The 24,131-nt window shown below is 38.4% G+C and overlaps 1 protein-coding gene across 4 annotated transcripts in view; it reads left to right on the top strand.

The window, feature by feature from the left end:
* Window positions 1-13,921: 13,921 nt before the first annotated feature.
* The window catches only part of HPSE2 (heparanase 2 (inactive)), a 711,059-nt gene continuing 700,849 nt past the window's right edge, over window positions 13,922-24,131 (top strand). For 2 of the 4 annotated variants that reach the window (XM_045040539.1, XM_045040538.1), the window contains exon 1: window positions 14,365-14,678. The gene's annotated coding sequence lies outside the window, so the exon portion shown is untranslated. Of the gene's footprint in view, window positions 14,679-24,131 lie in introns of all 4 variants that reach the window. The other 2 variants (XM_045040537.1, XM_023240819.2) reach the window with 2 other exon arrangements.

The following is a 24,131-nucleotide window of genomic DNA, read 5'->3' as shown; positions in this document are numbered from 1 at the left end:
AAATTGTGACACTACTATGTGATGGAATACTATGCAGCAGGAAAAAAAGAATGACGTGGATCCATGTGTTTGTGATATGGAAGTATCCCCAAAGTAATCGTTGAAAAATAGCGACATGCAAAACAATATATATAACATGCTAGTTTGTATTACAAGTTAAATTTAGGGGCGCCTGGGTTGCTCAGTCGGTGGAGCGTCCCACACTTGATTTTGGCTCAGGTCATGATCCCGGGGTGGTGGGATTGATCCAGGTTTTGGGCTGGGCGCTGAACGTGGAGCCTGCTTGAGAGTCTCTCTCTCTCTCTCTCTCTCTCTCTCTCTCTCTCTCTCTCTCTCTCTCTCCCTCTCCCCAACTCATGCTCTCTCTCAAAAAAAGTTAAATTTATATGTGCATATATACACATATAAAATATTATATGCAGAAAATACACAAGAAATTTCTGAGTGTTAACTTATGGGGAGCAGGACTAGAGTGGAAGTTTGGTTGAGAGATACTTCCAAATATATATAAACAGGAAGTTGCAAAGAAAATACAGAGATCCTAGTAATCTTCATCCTGTTTTCCCCAGTGGTTATACCTTAACTATAGTATAATACCAAAAGCAGGAAATTGCCATTGGGGTAATGTATATGTATAGTTCTATCTCATTTTATCACGTGTGTAGATTTACGTAGCCATCACTGCAAATCAAAATGCAGAATTTTCTCTATCACCATAAAGCTCTGGGAGGGAGACTTTTTTTTTTTAAACTGGATTCTTTGCATTGTTTGAATTTACTAGGGCCTGTTACTTTATTTTTACTCTTATAAATTTATTTTTAAAATTTATACAGTAAAATTCACTTTTTGATGTGCTGTTCTGAGTTTTGACAAATACATATTCATGTATCATACTCAAGAATAGTGCCATCTTGGGGCCCCTGGGTGGCTCAGTCTGTTAAGCCTCTGACTCTTGATTTCAGCTCAGGTCATGATCTCACAGTTGGTGAGTTGGAACCCTGTACTGGAATTTTCTGTCTCCCTCTCTCTCTGTCCCCTGCCTCTCAAAAATAAGTAAACATTTAAGAAAGAATAGTGCCATCATCTTCCAGTATTCACTCTGAGTCTCTCTTTGTGGAACCCCTCCCTCAATCCCATCCTCTGGCAACCAATGATTTGTTCTCCCCCTGTAGTTTTCCTTTTCCAGAATGTCACATAAGTGGAATAATACAATTAAAGCCTTTTGGATCTGGCTTCCCTTATTTAGCATAGCACATTTGAGAATCATCCATGTTGTTGTGCTTATCAGTAGTTCATTTCTTTTTATGGTTGGGTAATATGCTATTACATGGATGCACCACAGTTTGTTTATCCATTTACCAGTTAAAGAACATTTGAGTTATTTATAGTTTTTGGCAATTATAAATAAAGCAACTATCAATGTTTGTGTACAGGGTTTTGTGTGAACATATGTTTTCATTTGTCTTGGGCAAATTTATCATAGATCTGTATTACTATTAATTAATTAATTTTAATTTGAGAGAGAGTACATGTGGGGGAGAGGGGCAGAAGGAGAGAGAGAGAAAGAGAGAGAGGGAGAGAGAATCTTAAGCAGGCTCCAAGCTCAGCACAGACCCTGACATGGGGCACAATCTCAAGACTCTGGGATCATGAATTGAGCTGAAATCAAGTCACTCAAATGACTGAGCCACCCAGGTGCCCCTATATCACTTTTTAATATGTAAAAGTAACAGTAATTTGACATACTACTTTTGGTGCCTTTGACTAATTTAAAAATCATTGCTGTATGTAAATTTTATTTTCCCTAGGATTTGTGAGACCCCAAAGATATTCAGAAAGATTTACAAAGGGTAAAGCTCAATACAAATGGTTCTAACTAAAAGTTACCTTGTTTTCATTACAAACTCTTATCCAGAGTGGACGTAGCCCCTTCCCAGTTTGGGACTGGACAGAGAATGTGAAATAGGATGTAGGGACTGGAAAACAAACCTGCCATTGCCTCAAAATGCACTAGATCCTGTATACCACAAGCTGCCTTTTTGCATGGGCTGCTTAAGAGACAGAAGGAAGATTTAATCTGAAGAGAGAACATTGAAGCATGTATGGGAAGTATAAGGGAAAGGGAGAAGAGGGGTCAAGCATGTGATTGTTTCTCTTAAGTATTGGCAAGAACTGTTTTCATTTTTTTCCTGACACTTAGATCTCTCTCTTCTCCCAACCTAAGTTCCTCAGCACAGAGGTACCTGCTATCCTAAGGGTTCTCCCACCTCATTTAAGCCATAGGACTTTGCCATCATTATAATACCACTTAACAGCTTTATCAAGTTTTAGTGCTACAAAGGAATTTCATATATATTATTTCATACACACACTCACACACACCAATAGTCCTGTGAAGTAGATATAATTCCACCCATTTTACAGATCAGGTGAAATGACTGGGTAAAACTTCTTTGGACTCTAGATTGATGCTCCCTCACCTCTCAGTGTTTACCAGTACCAGAATAAAACCTTTCAAAAATTAGATCAGGAATTTAAAAACCTAAATTTCTGATTATAAAGTATGACATGCTCACTGAAAATAAAATTTTAATTCAGAAGAGCATTAATAAAAATAAACTATAACCTCACCATCCAAAGGTAAGCATTGTTAATATTTTGGCACATTTCCTTTTTTATTTTCTACATAGATAACAGAAATATACACACACATACACACACACACGCCCTAGTATGTTTGTATATTTTATAATTGAATGCATATTATACATACAATTCTACTCTGCTTCTGTCACTTAATATAACAAGAGCATTTTCCTGAATATAATAAAAAATTCTTTCATAAACATAATTTTTTTTTTAATTTTTTTTTCTTTTTTTTTTTTCAACGTTTATTTATTTTGGGGACAGAGAGAGACAGAGCATGAACGGGGGAGGGGCAGAGAGAGAAGGAGACACAGAATTGGAAACAGGCTCCAGGCTCTGAGCCATCAGCCCAGAGCCCGACGCGGGGCTCGAACTCACGGACCGCGAGATCGTGACCTGGCTGAAGTTGGACGCTTAACCGACTGCGCCACCCAGGCGCCCCTCATAAACATAATTTTTAATGAATGATACTATTACTATATCTACCTGTATCTATTATATTGGGAGAGAGAGAACTGTGAGAATGAAACTATTTCCAGTGGCATCAGCTCTATTACTCACAAGTGTTAGGTGTAGGAAGGTGAATCCACTCTTCTGGGCCCATTTCCTCATCTGTGAAATGAAAGACAGTTTTAAGGCCCCTACCCTTTCATGAGTCAGTGAGTAAGGGCTAATGCACACTGGGTGAAGATAATCTAGAGAGACTGAGTACTTTTCCTTTACTGAACAGGAGATTCTGGAAAAGTACTGGGTTTCCAGAGCTCTACTATAACTGAAAGGACACCTGGAGACAGGTTTAGGCAGTATGATTCTGGTAAGGAAGATCTGCCAAAAATAGCTCCATGGAATCTGAATGTTGACTATCTTCCTAGCTTATAAAATGGGCACTTCATAGTTTATAAGAAATTCCTCACTTTCCAGAGAGATGGAGGAAATGATACTTGCTTTTAATCTCATGACTATGCTATTTCAGAATGTTCATGTTAAAATGCCTTTTGTTATTTCATTACTTGTTCATTCATTCAGTAAATTTTTGTTAGTCAACAAAGTACCAAGCCCTGTGTTAGATACTGTGCATAGACAGATACCATGGTTGCCATCATGGAGCTAAGATTCTACTGAAGGTGACAGACATGAACCAGAAATTGCTTACCTCCCTAATTAATTAATTAATTAATTACTCCTATGAAGGAGATGGTCAAAGTGCCATGTGAGTATATAATCTGGGAATTCATTTAAAGAGGAAGGTTTGTAAAGATTAAACCCCAAAATAGAATTTAATGAAAATGGAAGAATTTATACATGAGGAAGAAAAATATATTTTGTACCTTCTATCCCTTTTTGTACTACTTTAAAAATATGACAATGTATTAATACCATTCCTAATAATATTAACATTTATTGAGAGCCTACTATATGCTAAGTACATTATCCTTTTTAATCCTCAGAATAGATAAAAAAAAAAAAAAAACAAAACAACTGAGGCTCTGAATGGGTAACTGTGAAAGTCATGTCATTAATGGGTAGTGGGGTCCAATTGGATACACAGTCTGAGTCTGGAGTCTACAGGTTAAAAAACCAGGAAAACAGTAATACCAGGGAACCCTTACTTAAGGTTTATACATCAGGCATAAATAAACTCCTTTAATTCTCAAAAGAATCTTTGGAAGTAGGTATTATCATTTCCACTTTATGTGAGGAAATTAAGCTACAGACAGATTAAGTATTTTAGTAGCCAAGATTATACAACCAGTGGCATAAGCCCTATACTACACTATTTTACTCTGCACATAGTATTTCTACGTGTCACATTTTTGCCTGTTTACGTACATTGTTTTATATAGCTTGCACTTATAGTGTTCCTATAATTATAATAGTCCTTTTCTTTTCATTCATTATAGCATATTTCCTTCAATAAAAGTATTTATAAGCATTTTTTTCCTTTTTACTACCCTCTCCTCAACCTCTATTGTTATTGTGGTTGTTGTTGATTTGTTGGTTTTACCATAGGCCCAGAAGATTGAGTTAATCACTTGCCTCAGTTCATGGGCTGTAAAGAGTCCTTCTTTACTTCATCCTAATCCCCAATCCCAATACCTCCCCCTTTAGGTAGCTACTCCAATATTTTGATATGTCCTTAAACATACGTATCCTTGTGAAATATATAGTATTGGGGTTTTTTGGTGTTTTTTATTGAGATATGATTAACATATCATAAAATTCACCCTTTTAAACCAAACAAGTCAGTGTTTTTTAGCATGTTCATGAAGTTCTGCAACTACCATCACTATCTAATTCCAGAATGTTTTCATCACCCCCAAAAGATATCCTGTACCTGTTAGCAATCACTCTCCTTCTCTTGCCCCAGGGTCTAGCCTCTGCTGATATACATTTGTCTGTGTATGTGCTTTTCATTTTCATTAAATGTGCTATGGAACTTGTGTTTCCTACATTTTCACTCAACACTATATTTGTAAAATCTGTCCATGTTGCTGAATGTATGCCTGGTTTAATGTTCCTAAATGCTGGGTGTCTTCCACAGTGGATAGCCATTCCCTTGGTGGTGGACACTTAGATTACTATCAACTTCCCACTACCATGCACAAAACCACAGTGAAAACCATGGCCACTCACTACTGGACATATAGGAGATTCCTCTGGGATGTCACTGCTGTGGCACTGTTGGGTCACAGTGTATATATACACTTAATTTCACTCAGTATAGCTAGATTATCCTCTACCGATAGTGTCTGTAGTTTCCTGTTTTCCTACATCCTAGCTAAAACTTAGTATTATTCACTCTTCAAATGTGGCCAAGATGATGGGTGTGGAGTGCTATCTCATTTTAAAAATATGAATGTCTTTGCTTCCTAACAATTTTGAGCATCTCTTCATATATTTGTTAGCTTTTGGGTGTGAAATTGGGTGGAATGGGGCTAAAGTTTTGGGTTTGCATTTAAAGTATACCCACTCTTGGGGCGCCTGGGTGGCGCAGTCGGTTAAGCGTCCGACTTCAGCCAGGTCATGATCTCGCGGTCCGTGAGTTCGAGCCCTGCGTCAGGCCCTGGGCTGATGGCTCAGAGCCTGGAGCCTGTTTCCGATTCTGTGTCTCCCTCTGTCTCTGCCCCTCCCCCGTTCATGCTCTGTCTCTCTCTGTCCCAAAAATAAATAAACGTTGAAAAAAAAATTAAAAAAAAAAATAAAGTATACCCGCTCTTTTGTAGGACATACATTCAACCTTGGTTTGTATCTGAAAACACTGACCCAGCTTTACTCTGCTTAAAGCTGTGGACCCTACTCAGACAGAAGCATAATATGTAGCTTCCCAGTATAGCAGGGGTAAGGCAGTCTGGATTTGTTAATGTCCAGACTTGGGTGCACAGCATTTCTGAGATACAGGCATTTCTATTGTTAATAAGAAAAGCTTTTGCCTAGGGAAGGGAGGGCTCCCCCCGCTCCCCCCCCCAAAAAAAGGTCAAGGGGTTTTTTTTTGGAAATGATTAATCTCCAGTATCTGGGCAGTCAGAAGGTCAACCCCACATGATCATCAGCTAATCAATTTATTTAACACTGAAATCAGGTAATTCAGTGTGGGGTACTAGAGTGGGTCACAAAGATCTGGAAACAGAGGGAAACTCTAGGTAAGCAGAAAAGAAGATTGAAGATGTTTTCTTTACTGAGAAGAAATGGGGAAGATGGAATGTTACTCAGATGTGATCAGCCTGAGTATTGTTTTTCAGGATAATATGTTCTCAAATGGGTAGGGAAAAAAATCAATCTCATTGAGACAGTCTTTAATGTGGGAAAACATATATTTTTTTATTTTTTATTTAAAATTTTTTTTAACATTTATTCATTTTTGAGAGAGAGACATAGACAGAGCATGAGTGGGGAAGGGGCAGAGAGAGAGAGGGAGACATAGAATCAGAAGCAGGCTCCAGGCCCTGAGCTGTCAGCACAGAACCTGACGTGGGGCTCGAACTCACGGACTGCAAGATCATGACCTGAACCCAAGTCGGATGCTTAACCGACTGAACCACCCAGGTGCCCCTGAAAACATAATTTTTTATAGAGCAATGTTTCTTTAATTTTATTTGGCGTAATAATCGTAAAAATCACCTGGGAGGTTTGTTTTTGTTTAAACAGATTCTAGAAGAATACATAGGAAACTGGTAACAGTGGTTGCCTCTCTCAAGAGAAACTGGTTAGCTGGGAAATGGACAGGAGAGAGACTTTTTCCTTTTGATCTTTTAAATTTAGTACTATTAACATCCATTTTTGATTCAAAATTATTTATATTTAATAAAAATTCACATTCCTATTTCCATTTTGAATTTTTTATTTTTTTTACATTTATTTATTTTTGAGAGACAGAGAGAGACAGAGCACGAATGGGGGAGGGACAGGGAGAGAGAGGGAGATACAGAATCCAAAGCAGGCCCCAGGCTCTAAGCTGTCAGCACAGAGCCTGATGCGGGGCTTGAACCCACAAACTGGGAGATCATGACCTGAGCCAAAGTCAGATGCCCAACCAACTGAACCACCCACCCAGGCACCCCTCCTATTTCCATTTTGATTCTGTGGGTCAAGAATCTGCATTTTAACAAGCATCTCATGTGATTCCAACACAGCTGATCTGTTGGCTCACTTCTGGAGAAAAAGTGATACAAAGAAGTGGTTCTTAATCTTTTTTGGATTTACGCATTCCTGTGAATTTTTAATGAAAGCTATGGGCCTTTTCCCTAGAAAACTGCACATGTACTCAAAGACACAATAATGTGAGTATGTTGTGATTACAGTTATAGAGGGTTCATGGGAACCTCAGCAGCATCATGTCCATGATCCTCATGTTAGGGACCCCAATACAGAGGTATTGTTCTATACCTTGGCAAAAAGTTATTTTTATTTTTTTTAACGTTTTATTTATTTTTGAGACAGAGAGAGACAGAGCATGAATGGGGGAGGGGCAGAGACAGAGGGAGACACAGAATCGGAAGCAGGCTCCAGGCTCTGAGCCATCAGCCCAGAGCCCGACGCGGGGCTCGAACTCACGGACCGCGAGATCGTGACCTGAGCTGAAGTTGGACGCTTAACCGACTGCGCCACCCAGGTGCCCCAAAAGTTATTTTTATAAGAAGTTTAGAGACTTGAGAACAATTTTAAGTGTGTGTATGTGCGTGTGTGTATGTCTGTGTGTACGCAGGTGACCTGTGTGTGTGTATAAGACAAGAACAGAAGTGATTTCTGCTTTTGATGAAGGGGGTCCTTCTCCATTTCTAGAAGTAGTTCCTGACTAATAAAGGAACAGAAGATGGATCCCTCAACAATTCCTTCTAGCTACATCCTGTCCACAAACATGTTAATGAAATTTGCAGATGACCCTAAAAGAGGATATGCTGCAAACACCAGGAAAGCCAAAGAAATTATGTAAAACATTAGCAATATGGCAAAGAGAATGACACTCAACTTGGAAAAATTTCAGGTAGAGGCATCTGGGGAGAAGTAATTGGAAAGAAAATTTTTCATGGGGAGGGCAACACCTGGAAAGTAGTAATGGCTGTAATAGGCCCAAGGGTGATGCTAAATGGCAAATTAGATATATGTCTGTTGTATAATATTGCGAGAAAAATATGACACTGGCCTCTTGTTACAAAGCAGGGAGATAATGCTTCTTTCTGTTTGGCCCTTGTGAGATAGCACCTGGGATGCTGTTTTTAGTTTTGGACACTTCATTAGTGGAAAATTGTTGGTTAGCATTTGGGAATTTGGAGGCAAGAGACAGGAACAATTAAAAGCATTTATTTGACATGACACAACGTCACAGAGGGAAAGAGGAATAATGAAACTCTATACTTAAATTGTGTTGCTGAGAAATCAGAAGTTCTTTTCACTGTAATTTCAGCATAGAACCGTTGATCATTGGAGCAGGGAGGAAATTTGGAGATGACTTTCGGTGACATTTAAGTTCCTGGGCTGTGCTAAAATTTTGTTGGCTGAGCAGGTTGCTCTTGGGTTATGCATTTCACAGAGGTCTAGAAAGGGTCCTCTCAAAACATAGATCTGATTATTATTCTCTTGATGAAAACCCTCCAGTGGATTCCCATGGCATTTAGAATAAACCTAACTTTTTAACAGGGCCCACATTGTTCTGCTGAATATGACGTTTGCCTAAATCTTGGCTTCTACCACTCTCCCCTGGGCTTACCAATCTTCAGCCCCACTGGCGTCCTTGCTGTTTCTAGAACTTTCCAAGATCATGTTCTTTGCATTTGCTGTTCATTCCTCCAGCTTCTTGCATTATTGATTCCTCCTCATCTTTCTTCCTTTCATAAACCTGTTATCTAAAGTCCCCATCCCCACACCACCATCCAGTTTATAGCACTATCTCCATCTGTAATTATATTTCTTTACTTATTCATTTATCATCTTTCCCCCCTATTAGGACAACCTAGTAAACACTAAGAAGAGCAATTGTTGGGTCATATGATAAGGGGTAAGCTTTGTAAGAAACTACCAAAACTGTCTTCTGAGGTGGCAGTACCACTTTACCTCCCCACCCAGCAATGGATGAGATTTCCTGTTGCTACACATCCTTTCTAGCATTTGGTGCTGTCAGTGTTTTGGATTTTGGTCATTCTGATAGGTATGTGGTAGTGTCTCTTTGTAGCTTTAATTTGCATTTCCCTAAACATATATGATGTGGAGCATCTTTTCATATGCTTGTTTGTCAACTGTGTATTTTCTGTGGTGAGGGATCTATTTAAGTCTTTTTAAAATCTCGTTTTCTTACTGTTAAGATAAGACTGACAGATAAAATTGTATATATTTAAACGTACAATGTGATGGTTTGATATACATATACATTGTGGAATGATGACCAGGAACAAGTTAATTAACATATCTGTCATCTCACATAGTTAACTTTTTGTGTGTGTGCAATGAGAACACTGAAAATTTATTCTCAGCAAATTTCAAGCATAAAATACTGTATTATTAACTATAGAGACCATGTTGTACGTTAGATACTCAGAACTCATTCATTTTATAACTGAAAGTTTGATCTACGTCTCCCCATTCCTCCCTTTTCCCAATCCCTGGAAGCCACAATTCTATTCTGTTTCTATGAGATTGACCTTTTTTTTTTTTTTTTAATTTCACATATAAGTGAGATCATACAGTATTTGTCTTTCTCCATCTGGCTTATTTCACTTAGCATAATGTATTCCAGGTTCATCCATGCTGTTGCAAATGGAAGAGTTTCCTTTCTTGTTTTTTAAAGGCGGAATAATAAAAAAGGTGGAATCCATTGTGTGTGTGTATATCACATTTTCTTTATCCGTTTACCTGGACACTCAGGTTGTTTCCATAAATTGGCTATTATGAATAATGCTGCAATGAGCATAGGGGTGCATATATCTTTTCAAATAAATTTTTTTTTCTCTTCAGATAAATATCTGAAAGTAGGATTGCTGGATCACACAGTCATCCTCTCTCTTGCTCTTTTTTTTTTTTTTATTTTGAGGAGTCTTCATACCATTTACTTTTTTAAAAAATATTTATTTATTTATTTATTTATTTATTTATTTATTTAATGTTTGTTTATTTTTGAGAGAGAGAGAACATGAGCAGTAGAAGGGCAGAGAGAGAGGGAGACAGAATCTGAAGCAGGCTCCAGGCTCTGAGCTGTCAGCACAGAGCTCAACACAGGGCTTAAACTCAGGAACCATGAGATTCTGTCATGAGCTGAAGTTGGAGGCTTAACTGACTGATCCACCCAGGCGCCACCATACCACTTTCCATAATGACTATTCCACCAACAGTGCATAAGGGTTCCCTTTCTCTACATCTTCACTGGCACTTGTTATCTCTTCTCTTTTTGATAATTGCCATCCTAACAGGTATGAGGTGATGTCTTGTGGTTTTGATTTTCATTTTCCTAATGATTAGTGATGCTGAGCAACTTCTCATGTATTTATTGTCCATTTGTACATCTTCTTTGGAAAAATGTTCATTCAGATTCTTTGCCCATTTAAAAATTGGATAGTTTTTCTGCTATTGAGTTGTATGAGTTCCTTATATATTTTGAATATTAACCCTTTATCAGATATATAGTTTATAAATATTTTCTCTCGTTATGTAGGTTGCCTTTTAATTTTATAATTTCCTTTGCTGTACAGAAACTTTTCAGTTTGACATTGTTTCACTTGTTTATTTTAGCTTTTGTTGCATATGCTTTTGGTATCACATCCCAAAAAATCATTGCTAATACCAGTATCAAGAAGCTATCCCAATACATTTTCTTCTAGGAAATTTATGGTTTCAGGTCTTACATTTAAGCCTTTAATCCACTTTGAGGTTTTTTTGTTTTGTTTTTTGTTTGCTTGTGTTTTGCTAAGTGGTGTAAGATAGGGGGTAAGTTTCATTCTTTTGCATGTGGCTGTGCAGTTTTCCCAACACCATTTATTGAAAACACTATCCTTTCCCCATTGTGTGTTCTTGTCAAAGAATAGTTGACTGTCGATGTGTAGGTTTATTTCTGGACTCTCCATCCTGTTCCATTTGTGCATGTGCCTTTGTTCATGCTAGTACCTTACTGTTTTAACTACTGTATCTTTGTAATATTCTTTGAAATCAGGGAGTGTGATGACTTCAGCTTTGTTTTTTTTCAAGATAGTTTGGTTATATGGGTATTTTGTGGTTCCATATGAATTTGTTGATTGTTTTTATATTTCCATGAAAAATATATTTGAAATATTATTAAATAAATAAATTCTATCTCAGATATAATTGACATACATCACTGTAAGTGTAGGGTATAACAGAATAATGGTTTGATTTACATATATTGTGAAATGATGACTGCAGTAAGCTTAGTTCACATCCATCATCTCATATAGACACAATAAAAAGAGAAATTTAAAAAAGTACGGAGGAAAAGAAAAAAAAGAGTTTTTTTCCTTGTGATAAGATCTCTTAGGATGTGCTCTCTTAACAACTTTTATATATGTCATATAACAGTATTGACTGTAGTCATCATGCTGTACATTACATCCTTAGTATTTATCTTGTAACTGGAAATTTATACCTTTTTATCACCTTACTTCAATTCCTCCATCCCCTCTCCAGCTTTTGTATAGCTGCCCCTTTTCTCTTTTAGTTTCTGTTTGCATGGCATATCTTTTTCTTTTTCTTTTTCTTTTTTTTGATTTTTAAAAGATTATTTTCATTAGTTAATATACAGTGCAATATTCGTATCAGAAGTAGAATTCAGTGATTCATCAGTGACATACAACCCCAGAGCTCATCACAACAAGTGCCCTTCTAAATACCCATGACCCATCTAGCCCATCTCCCACCAACCTCCCTCCATCAACCCTCAGTTTGTTCTCTATCATTAAGAGTCTCTTGTAGTTTGTCTCTCTCTCTTCTATTCCCCCCTTTCCCATATGTTCTTCTGTTTTCTTTCTTAAATTCCATGGCATATCTTTTTCTACTACTTCACCTTCAGCCTATGTTTGTCCTTAAAGTTAAAGTGAGTCTTTTGTAGGCAGCATATAGTTTGGGCTGTTTGTTTAATCCATTCAGCCTCTTTCTGTGTCTTTTGATTGGAGAATTTAATCCATTTACATTTGGAAAAATTACTGCCAGATAAAGATTTACTATTGCCATTTTGTCAGTTGCTTCCTGTTTGTTTTGTAGTCCACCTGTTCCTTTCTTCCTCCTTTGCTGTTTTCCTTTGTGATTGGTAATTTTTTTTTTTGTAATAGTATGCTTTGATTCTTTTCTCTTTATATTTAGTGTAGCTACTGTAGGTTTTGCTTTGTGCTTACTATGAGACTTTCATAATACATCTTATAATGGTCTATTTTAATCCATCATCTTAAGATAAATTGCATAAAAAAGCTCTACATATTTACTTGTCCTCCCACACACATATTTTATATTGTAAATGTCACAATACAACTTTTTACGTTGGATATCCACTACAAGAATATTCAGCTATAGTTATTTTTAACACTTTAGCCTTTAGTCTTTACACTAGAATACAAAGCAATTTTTACACCATCATTCCAGCATTAGAGTATTGTAAATTTGACTATATATTTACCTTTACCATGAATTTCAAGCTTTCATATGTTTTCTGGTTACTAATTAGTATATTTTTGCTTCAGCTTGAAAAACTCCTTTCTTTTTATGGAGTTCTCCCTCCAGTTCTTGTAAGGAAAGTCTAGTAGTGATGAATTCTTTCAGCTTTTGTTTGGGAAGAGATGTATGTATGTATGTATAAAACAGAAATATGATTACATCAACCCCTGCCTCCAATGGTTCTCTATTGGTTTTAGGATAAAATACAGATCCTTTAACATGGCTTATCAAAGTCCTCTGTGGACAGCTTTCTCTTTGTTTCATCATTCTACTTCTCAGTAGTGCTAAGTGACAGAACTGGAATTTGAACCCAGATAACTGACTTCCCAGGACCAATATTCTTAACTGTTTCCTTGCATTGTCCCAACAGTCAACCATAATGAACCTCTTTTATCATCTCCCATGAACTAATTTTCTTATCTTTATATTTTGTTACATTCTGTTGCCTCTGCTTGGAATTTTCTCTACTTTTCTTGACTTGGAAAACTCCTCCTTTATTTACCCTTCAGATCTCAGCTTAGAAGTTTCCCTATCTTACATACAGCTTTACATAATTCCCAAAGTCTGGGTCAGAAGTCCCTGCCTTACATTCCTTTAAATCCCCTTTCTTCCCTTGACATACAATTTATTCATTATATTATAATGGCTAGTGTATTTACTTCCTTGACAAGAATTTAGTTTCTGTGATTTCAAGGACTGTGATTATCTTATGGGTCATTACATCCCCAAGGCCTACCACATAGTAGGCACTGGGAACATACTTATATAATAAACAGAAGGTTTACAATTCCTTTAAAGGGTATTCTCTTATTGTGGACATTTTTATATGCTTAACACTGGGGGTCGGTAAGGTAATACTAGAGTTATTTTCCTGTTAGGCTCTCTTGTGGGGGCGAATCAAAGCACAACCTGGAAAGAACTCAAAGGCAGCAGAGATGCTCAGGTGAGACAGAGACAAACGGAGGCCTGGGGTGGGTGGAAGCTGGCACCGCTTTGTTCCTAGTGTTTCCCCTCAAGGGCCTTTTTTGCCGCTGTAAAGGTATTTTGGCTAGGTGCGGCCACACCTTCCCTAGGGGGCGTCTGTGAGCCCCGGGAGGACGGCTACTTCTCAGCCAGGACCCACCCCACGGCCCGGCCCGTAACATCGCGATACCTTGTCACCAACGAAGAAGCGCCCGCAATACCTCCTCCTCAGCCCTGAATGATCCCGTTTGGCAGCTTCCCCCGGGTCATAGAAAGTTCGGGAACTTTTCTTAGGTCTTCGAATGTGCAGTGACCTCCCAACACGTGTTCACCTCTGCGCTTGTCTTTCGTGGGGCCGAGGACACCGGATTGGACCCGACAGAGCCTGCGGGAGAATGGTGGCCGCCTGACTGGAGTCCCTGACAGGAAAAATCCCTTCCAGGGAAGAAGAGCGGGTCTGCCCTCGGTGGAGGTCGTCGTGTGCCCCGCGAGGGCGGAGGGGCGGGCAGTAAGCGGGAAAGTCAGGATTGGCAAGCGCGGGAAAGCTCTGCTTCCAAACAAGAGGGACCCAGGAGGCCAGCAGTGGAGAAGAGCCCTGGGGCCGGTGGACCCAAGAGGCTGACGGACCTGACCCCCGGACCGGCCGAGGGACCCTGAGGTCAGGGAGCGGCAGGTGGTGGCCAGTGGACAGGTGAGCACCGCCTGCTTTAGAGGACTCTAGAGGGACTTAGGAGAGAAGCGTGTTTCCCGACAACATATGGAGTCCCTGTTAATAAGGAGGGTGGGGACTGAAAGCACAAGATTTGGGGTGTGGCCTTAACCGGATCAGATTTATAGTCACCTTAAAGGAAGACCGCAGAAAATACTGGTTGTATTTGGACTTAAAGTTGCTGCATTTTGGTGACTGTAGAACTGAGGAAGAGGTGAGTAGGTAGTACTCCACTGAACAACCTAATTCTGTCTTACGATGTTGATATGAAATCACCAGAGAACTATAGCACTGGGAGTGAATATCCAAGCTTATTTGCTTAGCTTGAGTCTAGAGATTTAGATATATATTTTTCTTGCTTGCCCTCCTTCTCTTCCCCTCCTCACTTGTCACTCCTTCCCTTGCTTGGTTGCCTCATCGCTCCCACTTCCATCACTTACATTTTCCCAGGCGTTAGCCCTAGAATTTTGGAGATTCGTGAACTAGGATGAAAAGAAAATCACATCTTTATTTTGTTTAACATCCATCTAAATCAACTTTTGCATTTTCATCAATTATGAAATTGTAAACCACAGAAGTATTAGCAGTGCCTGTGACTATGTCATTAGTAGAAATCCCATAGTAGTAACAGTACTTGTACATTTGACCATAGAAATCACAGATGTTGTCCTTCACATTGTGGGTACTGAGAAATATTTTTGCTTTTTACAGTGAAGTTATATGAGTTATTTGACTGGCAACCTGACCTTTTATTCATTGCATTAACATTGAAACATTTAATACTATGCCACTAATTTAAAAAATATTTTGATAAATATAATTCAATATAATTGGTTTCCTTTGCATATTTCTCATCCATTCCTAATCTTACTATAGTGCATAGAAGGAAAATTGGTGCTGATCTTTAGGAAATGAATGACCCAAACCATTGTACTTTTACAATTTAGGTGGTTTCCAGTTCTTTCTTAAAACACAATTGAAGGAGCACCTTCTATACTTGTTAATTGATAGATAATTAAAAGTAATTTTTAATAAGAGATCACTGGGATTTGGCATATAACTCTAGAGGAGATCAAAGAGTTATGTGATGTTGCCATAAGAAAATGATTACTATTCCTATTATTTATGTGAACAAGCTTTCTCAGAGCTCATATTTAAAAATAAATTTAAAAAAGGAAGGTAATTGATTTTGTACATTGACTATCAGTAAGTGCTTAGATTTATAAAGTAAAAGCTACATTTCATCTAAGATATATCATGCCAGTAAACATTTTCTTAAGCTTAATAGCTGTATAAATTTTGTTTATGCTGTTTTGCTCAATTGGGTACCACTAGTAATTGTAATGACAGTGTCATTAAAAATAAAATTTTTAATACTTTGAGTCTTAGGGTCACAGTAGGTGATACCTTGATTTTGGACTTCTGGCCTCCAGAACTGTGAGAGAATTAATTTCTGTTTTAAACAATCAAGGGTATGATAATTTGTAACAGCAGCAACAGAAAACGAATACATAGGGTATATAATATATGCAAATGTTTAGTTTTAGTAGATAATGCCAAACAGTTTTCCAGAGTGATTGCACTGATTTACACTCCCAGTAGAAATGTGAGAGTGTTCTGGTTGCTCTGCATCAAGGTTTGGGGCCAGGTATGAAAGAGTCAGCTAGTAAATATTTTAGGGTTATAGGCCATATGGACTTGTGACAAATACTCAGCTCTGTCATTGTAGCATGAAAAAAGCTGCAGACAATACATAAATGAATAAGCATGGCTGCTTTCCAAAAAAACTTTATTTACGAAAATAGGTTACAAAATACTGATCCTTACTCTGTATCCTTACCAACACTGGGTATTTTCTGTTCTTTTCATTTTAGCCATTCCAGTCAATGTGTAGTAATATTTCATTGTGGTTTTAAATCACATATCCTTGATGGCTGAAGTTGAGCATCTTTTCAGGTGTTGCCCATTTTTTTTTTAACATTTTTATTTATTTTTGAGACAGAGAGACAGAGCATGAATGGGGGAGGGGCAGAGAGAGAAGGAGACACATAATCAGAAGCAGGCTCCAGGCTCTGAGGCATCAGCCCAGAGCCCAACGCGGGGCTCGAACTCACGGACCGTGAGATTGTGACCTGAGCTGAAGTCGGATGCTTAACCAACTGAGCCACCCAGGCGCCCCTCAGGTGTTGCCCATTTAAATGTACTCTTTGGTGACATGCCTTTTAAAGTACTTTGCTCATTTTAAAAATAACAATTTGAGATATAATCCATATACCATAAAATTCATCCTTTTAAAATAAGAATTCAGGGGCACCTGGGTGGCTTAGTTGGTTTGCTGACTTTGATTTTGGCTCAGGTTATGATCCCAGGGTTGTGAGATTGAGCCCACTGTCGGGCTTCACACTGGGCATGGAGTCTTTTTAAGATTCTCTTTCTGTCCCTCTCCCCTGCTTGCACTTTCTCTCTCTAAAATAAAATTAAAAAAAATTAAAGTAACAGTTCTGTGTCATTAGTATATTCACAGAGTTGTGTAACCGCCACCACTACCTAATTTCATAACATTTTATCACCCCCCCAACACCAAAAAAACAAACCATACCCATTAACAATTACTCTCCATTCCTTCTGCTCCTAGCCTCTGGCAACCACTAATCTACTTTCTGTCTCTACAGATCTGCCTTTTCTTAACATTTCATATAGGTGGAATCATAGAATATGCGTTCTTTTGTGTCTGGCTTCTTTCACTTAAGATAATGTTCTCAAAGTTCATCCATGTTGTAACATGTCACTTCTTCATTCCTTTTTATGGCCAGCTAACATTCCATTTTGTTTACCCATTTGTCAGTGGATTGGGCATTTGGATTGATTCCAGTTTGGCTATTATGAATAATGCTGCTATTAACATTCATGTATAAGTTTTTGTGTGGATGTATGCTTTTAATTCTCTTGGGTATATATACCTAGGAGTAGAATTGCTGGATCATATGGTAGCTTTATGTTTAACATTTTGAGGGGACTGCCAGACTGTTTCCCAAAGCAGGTGAATCATTCCACAATCCTACCAGGAATATATAAGGGTTCCAGTTTCTTCATATCCTCACCATCGTTTGTTATTGTCTGTCTTTTTTCATTATGGCCACCCTAGTGGGTGGGAAATGGTGTTTCATTGAGATTTTGATTTATGTTTCCTTAGTGACTAATGATGTTGGGCATTTTTTCTTTTTGGCTTATTAGCCAATTGTATATATTCCTTGGAGAAATGTCTGTTTAAATTCTCTGGCCACTTTTTATTTGAATTGTCCATCTTTAAAACAATTTTTTAAATGTTTATGTATTTTTGAGAGAGAGAGAGACAGACAGAGCATGTGAGCAGGGAAGGGGCAGAGAGAGAGGGAGACACAGAATCCCATCTGGATCTGAGCTGTCAGCACAGAGCCTGACACAGGACTCAAATTCACGAACAGTGAGATCATGACCTGAGCTGAAGTCGGCTGCTTAACTGACTGAGCCACCCAAGCACCCTTGTCCATCTTTTTATTGTCAGATTTCTTTATACATTCTAGATACAAGTTCTTATCTGATATGTGATTTGCAATATTTTCTCCCATACTCTTTTTTTTAATGTTTTTTTTTTTTTTAATTTATTTTTGGGAGACAGAGTACAGTGGGGGAGGGGCAGACACACACACACACACGCACACACACACACACACACACACACACACACAGAATCCAATGCAGGCTCCAGGCTCTGAGCTGGAAGCACAGAGCCCAATGCAGAGCTGGAGCTTGTGAACTGTGGGATCATGATCTGAGCTGAAGTTGGACGCTTAACGGACTGAGCCACCCAGGAGCCCCTGTCTTGTCACTTTCTTGGTGGTGTTCTTTGAAGCACAGGTATGTATTTTATTTTGATGAAAACTGATTTATCTAATTTTTCTTTTGTCACTTGGGTTTTTAGTGTCATGTCTAAGAAACCATTGCCTAATTCAAAGTTACGAAGGTTTCTATCAATGTTTTCTCCTATGACTTTTATAGTTTCAATTCTTACATTTAGGTATTTGATCCTTTTTGAGATAACTTTTGTATAGGGCATCAGGCGAGGGCCCAACTTCACTCTTTTGCATGTGGATATCCGGTTGTCCCAACATTTGTTTAAGAGACTTTTCCCCATTGAATGGTCTTGATGCCATTGTTGAAAATCAGCTGACTATATATGTAAGGGTTTATTTTTGGATTCTCAGTCTGTTTTGTTGGTCTGTATCTGTCCTTACACCAGTATTACACTTTATTATTGTAGCTTTGCATTAAATTTTGATGTCTGGAAGCATTAGTCTTCCAACTTTGTTCTTTTTCAAGGTTGTTTTGGCCAGTCTGGGTACTGAAAACAAGTTTTGAGAAAAAGACAGCTGGGATTTTGGTATAGGTTGTGTTGAATCTGTAGATCAATTTGGAGAGTATTGCCAGCTTAACAATATGAAGTTTTTCAATCCACAGATGGTGGAACAGGTGATGTTCTTCCATTTATTTAGGACTTCTACAGTTTCCTTCAATAATGTTTCATAGTTTTCAGTGTACAAATTTTATACTTCTTTTGTTAATTTATTCCTAGGCATATTATTCTTGTTAATGCTACTGTAGATGGAATTGTTTTCTTAATTTCATTTTTAGGGGCTCATTGTAAGTGTATAGAAACACAATTTATTTTTATGTGTCGATCTTGTATCCTGCAACATTACTGAAATTGTTTATTAGTTCTAATTGTTTTTGGTGGATTTCTTAGGATTTCCTCTGTGTGTGTGTGTGTGTGTGTGTGTGTGTGTGTGTGTGTGTGTGTGATAATGTCCTCATGAATAGAGATCATTTTATTTCTTTTCCAATCTGGATGCTTTTAAATTCTTTTTCTTTCGTAATTGCTCTGTATAGGTTAAAACCTCCAGTAAAATGTTGAATAGAAGTGATGAGAAGAGATATTTTTGTCTTGTTTCTGGTTTAGGGAGAAAACTTTCAGACTGTCTCCATTAAATATTATGTTAGTGGTGGGTTTTATGTAGATGCCCTTTATCATGTTGAGGAAATCCCCTTTTATTTCTAGTTTGTTGAGTGCTTTAATTATGCAAGAGTGTTGGAATTTGTTATATGTTTTCTCTGTATTTACTGAGATTGTCATGTGGTTACTCTCCTTTATTTATGTGTATATGATTTATTACATTGATTTCCATGTGTTGATAGCCTTTTTTATATGTTGCTTTTTGTTTATTTTAAAGTTGAATTTTTGTTTTTTATTTGTAAGAGTTTGTTATATCTTCTTTTTGTGTCATTGCACTCTTAATGATGTCTGTTAATAAGCACAAGTTCTTATTCCTAAAATAATCCAGTTTACCATTTTTTTCTTTATGGTTAACACTTTTGTGTCTTATTTAAGAAATCTTGGTCTACACCAAGATTATGAAGATGTTTTCCTGTGTTCTTTTTCTTGAAAGCTTTATTGTTTGACTTTTCACAATTAGGTCTATAATCCATCTGGAATTGATTTTTAGGTGTTAGAGGTCAAGGTTATTTTTATTTCTATATGGATATCCAATTCACTTTTCCTTTTTTTAAAATAAAGTTTAGGGGCGCCTGGGTGGTGCAGTCGGTTAAGCATCTGACTTCAGCCAGGTCACGATCTCGCGGTCCGTGGGTTCGAGCCCCGCGTCGGGCTCTGGGCTGATGGCTCGGAGCCTGGAGCCTGTTTCCGATTCTGTGTCTCCCTCTCTCTCTGCCCCTCCCCCATTCATGCTCTGTCTCTCTCTGTCCCAAAAATAAATAAACGTTGAAAAAAAAATTAAAAAAAAAATAAAGTTTAATTATTTATTTTGAGAGAGAAAGAGAGAGAGAGAGAGAGAGAGAGAGAGAGAGAGAGAGAGAGAAAATATCCCAAGCATGGGGCTCAATCCCATGAACCATGAGATCATGATCTGAGCTGAAATCAAGAGCTACCCAGGCGCCCCTAAGTTGAATTACAGACTGTGTTACTTTTTGTGATTGGCTTCTTTCACTTAGCAAATGTTTTCTGCTTTTATCCACATTGTAGCATGTATTGTTATATTAGTTTTTGTTTATCCTTGCACCAGTGTCTTAATTCGTAGAGTTTTTAAAAAAATTAAAAAAATTTTTTTTTGAGAGAGAGAAAGAGAGAGAGAGAGAGAGAGAATGAACACAAGTGGGGGAAGGGCAGAGGGAGAGGGAGACACAGAATCTGAAGCAGACTCCAGGCTCTGAGCTGTCAGCACAGAGCCCGATGTGGGGCTCAGACTCACAAACCATGAGACCTGAGCTGAAGTTGGCTGCTTAACTGACTGAGCCACCCAGGAGCTTTTATAATGGACCTTGTTTTCTGGTAATTCAATCATTTTATTTTATTTTTTTCAAGATTGTCTTGGCTGTTGTTGGTCCTTTGCATTTTCTTATACATTTTAGAATCAGTTTGTCTATTATATATTAAAAAAAACTGGCTAGGATTTTAATTGGGATCTAGGAGGCTTTTTAGGGAAAGCAGGGCTAGGCTCCCAATAGGTCCAAAAATGACTTGTAAGAACCAGGAGAGGTGACTGGCTTTGGCTTTTATTGTGGTTAGGGGTTGAGCTAGAGTAAGGTTTTTTAATATGTAGGCCCGGGCTTGTGTATTTTAAATTTCCATCTGTACCAAAGGAAGGAGTTCATCTACATTGTTATCAGCTTTCTCAGATATGGGGTTTGAAAGCCATTAGTAGTCAAATGTCAAAAATTGGAGTCAGACTTCTTTATTATAATTCAACTCTGATATTTGACAACTGAGATGTTTCATGTTTCATTTGATTGAATTTGAACTTGTTTAAGCCATGTGGCATTTTTTTGAGACCTGCAGCCTGTGGCTGGTAAGGGAGTTACAGTTCTTGAGCTCAAGAGCCTAGTATTGTGTATTTTGAGAATTGAATTGTGTGTCTTAGTCACTGTAAATAATGTTTGGAACACCAAAGGGAATAAAAAGTGTCTTAGTGAGACCTTGTAGTGTGTCTTGCAGTGTGGCATTAGGATGTGAAGAGATATGAGCGATTTTGATACATATTTTGGGTATCAGTAAGGCATGAGATTCTGAGAGTTCTTTACCTCAAATGGGGCACTCTTGGATAAGAAATTGTTTTCTTGTACCATTTGCAGTGACCAAGAGTCTGTAAAAATGGGTAAAAGGGGCAAATTGTGACTAGGGCATCCAGTGATAACATTGCCTGAAGTTTGGCCAAGTTTGCTGACCTTTGGGTTGTATCCTTTTTATTAGTGATGTGCTATTAAGGGATGAAAAGCAGTAGTTGTCCATTAAACTCCATCATGTGTGATGGTGGTCTGCTGTCTGTAAAGTATATGAGCTCTCTTCGCTGTTCACTCGTTTGATCCCAAGGGGCTCCCCAGGTATCTGGGAGATAAGTGACCTTTTCCAGTAATGTGGCATTGTCAAGGGACTTAGAACAAGAGAGGCTACCAACTCCAGCAAATGGGGTATGCCACAGGGCTCAGATTTGTTTCTAACTTGTAGGTACTATTTCCATTTTAGCAAGGGGGCCTCACTGGTCATGCTGAATTTGTGGGTGCTACTTCCATGACCAATGGCATAATGAGCAGCTGGGTATGGGGAGTAACTAGGTTAGGGTCTGTGAGAGCCTCTGTTTCCAGAAGAGCCCAGCAATGAGCCAATAATTGCCTAATAGTGTGTAGTGTGGGGTTGAGGAGAGCAGTTTCTTGCATTGAAAACTCACGGACAGTTTATGGCTATCATGATTGGTCCTGAGCTCTAGGATCTATGAGAGGAGGTTGCTAAAGCATTTTTGTGGTAGGCAGAATAATGGCTCCAAAGATGTCCATGTTCTAATCTCTGGAATACTTTACATGGCAAAAGGGACTTTGCAGGTATAATTAAGTTAAAGACTTAATTGATATAGGGAGATTATCTTGGGTTGTCTAGCAAGGTCCAGTCTAATCACAAGACTCCTTAAAAGTAGAGGACCTTTTTGACTGTAATCAGGGGAGACTTGATTGTGGAAGAATGGTCAAAGAGGTGCAATATTGCTGATTTTGAATACAGAGAAAGGTTCCATGGGCTAAGGAATGTAGGCAGCTTCCAGAAGCTGCAAAAGATAAGTAAATGAATACTTCTCAGAGCCTCCAGAAAGAAATGTAGCTATACTGACTGCTTGTTTTAGCCTAGTGAGAGCTGTGTTGAGTTTCTGACTTAACAGAATTCTAAGATAATAGGTTTGTGTTATTTTAAGCCGCCAAGTTTGTGGTAATTTGTTACAGCAGCAGTAGAAAACTAATACACTGCTACAGTACAGGCTCTGTTATACTGGAATTTGGACAGATTCTAGAGCCTTTTGTTGGAGGGAGCTCTATTTCAGTGAGCCAGTGTGTGATCAATAGCGTAAGTAGGCTTAAGTAAAATTTGTTAGTGAGAAATAATGTTGCTTCTAGAACCTCCAAAGGCCTAAAAGCTTAACACTGTAGGTGCTGAGAGGATTAATAGCTTTTGGCAGTATCAGGAAGGAAGGCATACTTGTTTGTCCTTTTGTCTTCTATTTTATTTTTCACAAGTCCCCTAGGAGTATCCCATTTAAATTTAGTGGGATTGGCAGGTTTAAGTGTAATTTGAGCCTCAGTATCAATTATGCCACACAGATTTGCCAATTGGTATATTTCAGCAAATGTTAATGTTAATTCAGAACCTGTGTTATAGAGGCACAAAAGCCAACTGGCACTCTTTTTTTTAAATGTTTATTTTTTTGAGAGAGAGAGAGCGAGAGAGAGACAGACAGACAGCGTGAGTGGGGGAAGGGCAGAGAGAGAGAGAGAGAGGGTCCAGGCTTTGTGCTGTCAGCACAGAGCCTGACGCAGGGCTGGATCTCATGAACCGTGAGATCATGACCTGAGCTGAAGTCGGAGGCTTAACTGACTGAGCCACCCAGACACTCCATCAATTGGCACTCTGTTTTTCTTTTTGTTGTTTTTAGCAAATTTTGAATTTTCACTTGGATTAAAGTGTGAACTTCTGTTCCAGAATTTTGTTTCTGCCCTCTGTAACCATGTATGTGTGGTTTGCCAGATATATTGCTGATGTGGGAGTTATCTCTACTAAGCTTGTCTTTGTAACTTTATTTTTCAGGAGATTCTCAAATCCGTAACCATCAGGATTAGGGGCCTACCCCATGGCAATGGTAGTTTGGTTGGTTGAAGGATACTGGGCTTAACTCAAGTTAGAATTAACTCCTTGGCTGTGCCATGGGGGTCCTATGAGTGTTTTCTCCATAAATCTGAGGGTCAGGATTTTTTTTGGGGGGAGGGAAACAGAGGCGCAGCTGGCACCAGCAGACTCAGAGATATTTAAGGCATAGGGTGCTGGTGCTCTTAGGAGAGTCAACCTTAGCATGCTACATGGTGATTATGACTTTTTCACACAAGTGATGATGTCAGCTATGTATTGCACAGTATATCATTTTTTTTTCCCTCTGAGTGTTCTATAGAGTAGTGACTAACAGTTGTTTGAGATACACAACCATTGGCAATAGGGTAAGAGTCATTTTCCTGAGTCTAGTATTCATGATGGCTTATGCTAGAATTGAGATACAATTCAGTGTGAGACACAGTGATAGGTCCT

This window comes from Felis catus, chromosome D2 (genome assembly GCF_018350175.1).
Source record: "Felis catus isolate Fca126 chromosome D2, F.catus_Fca126_mat1.0, whole genome shotgun sequence".
Classification (NCBI taxonomy): Eukaryota; Metazoa; Chordata; class Mammalia; order Carnivora; family Felidae; genus Felis; species Felis catus.
Note: the sequence above shows the minus strand (reverse complement) of the source record. Positions and strands in the feature narration are given on the sequence as shown.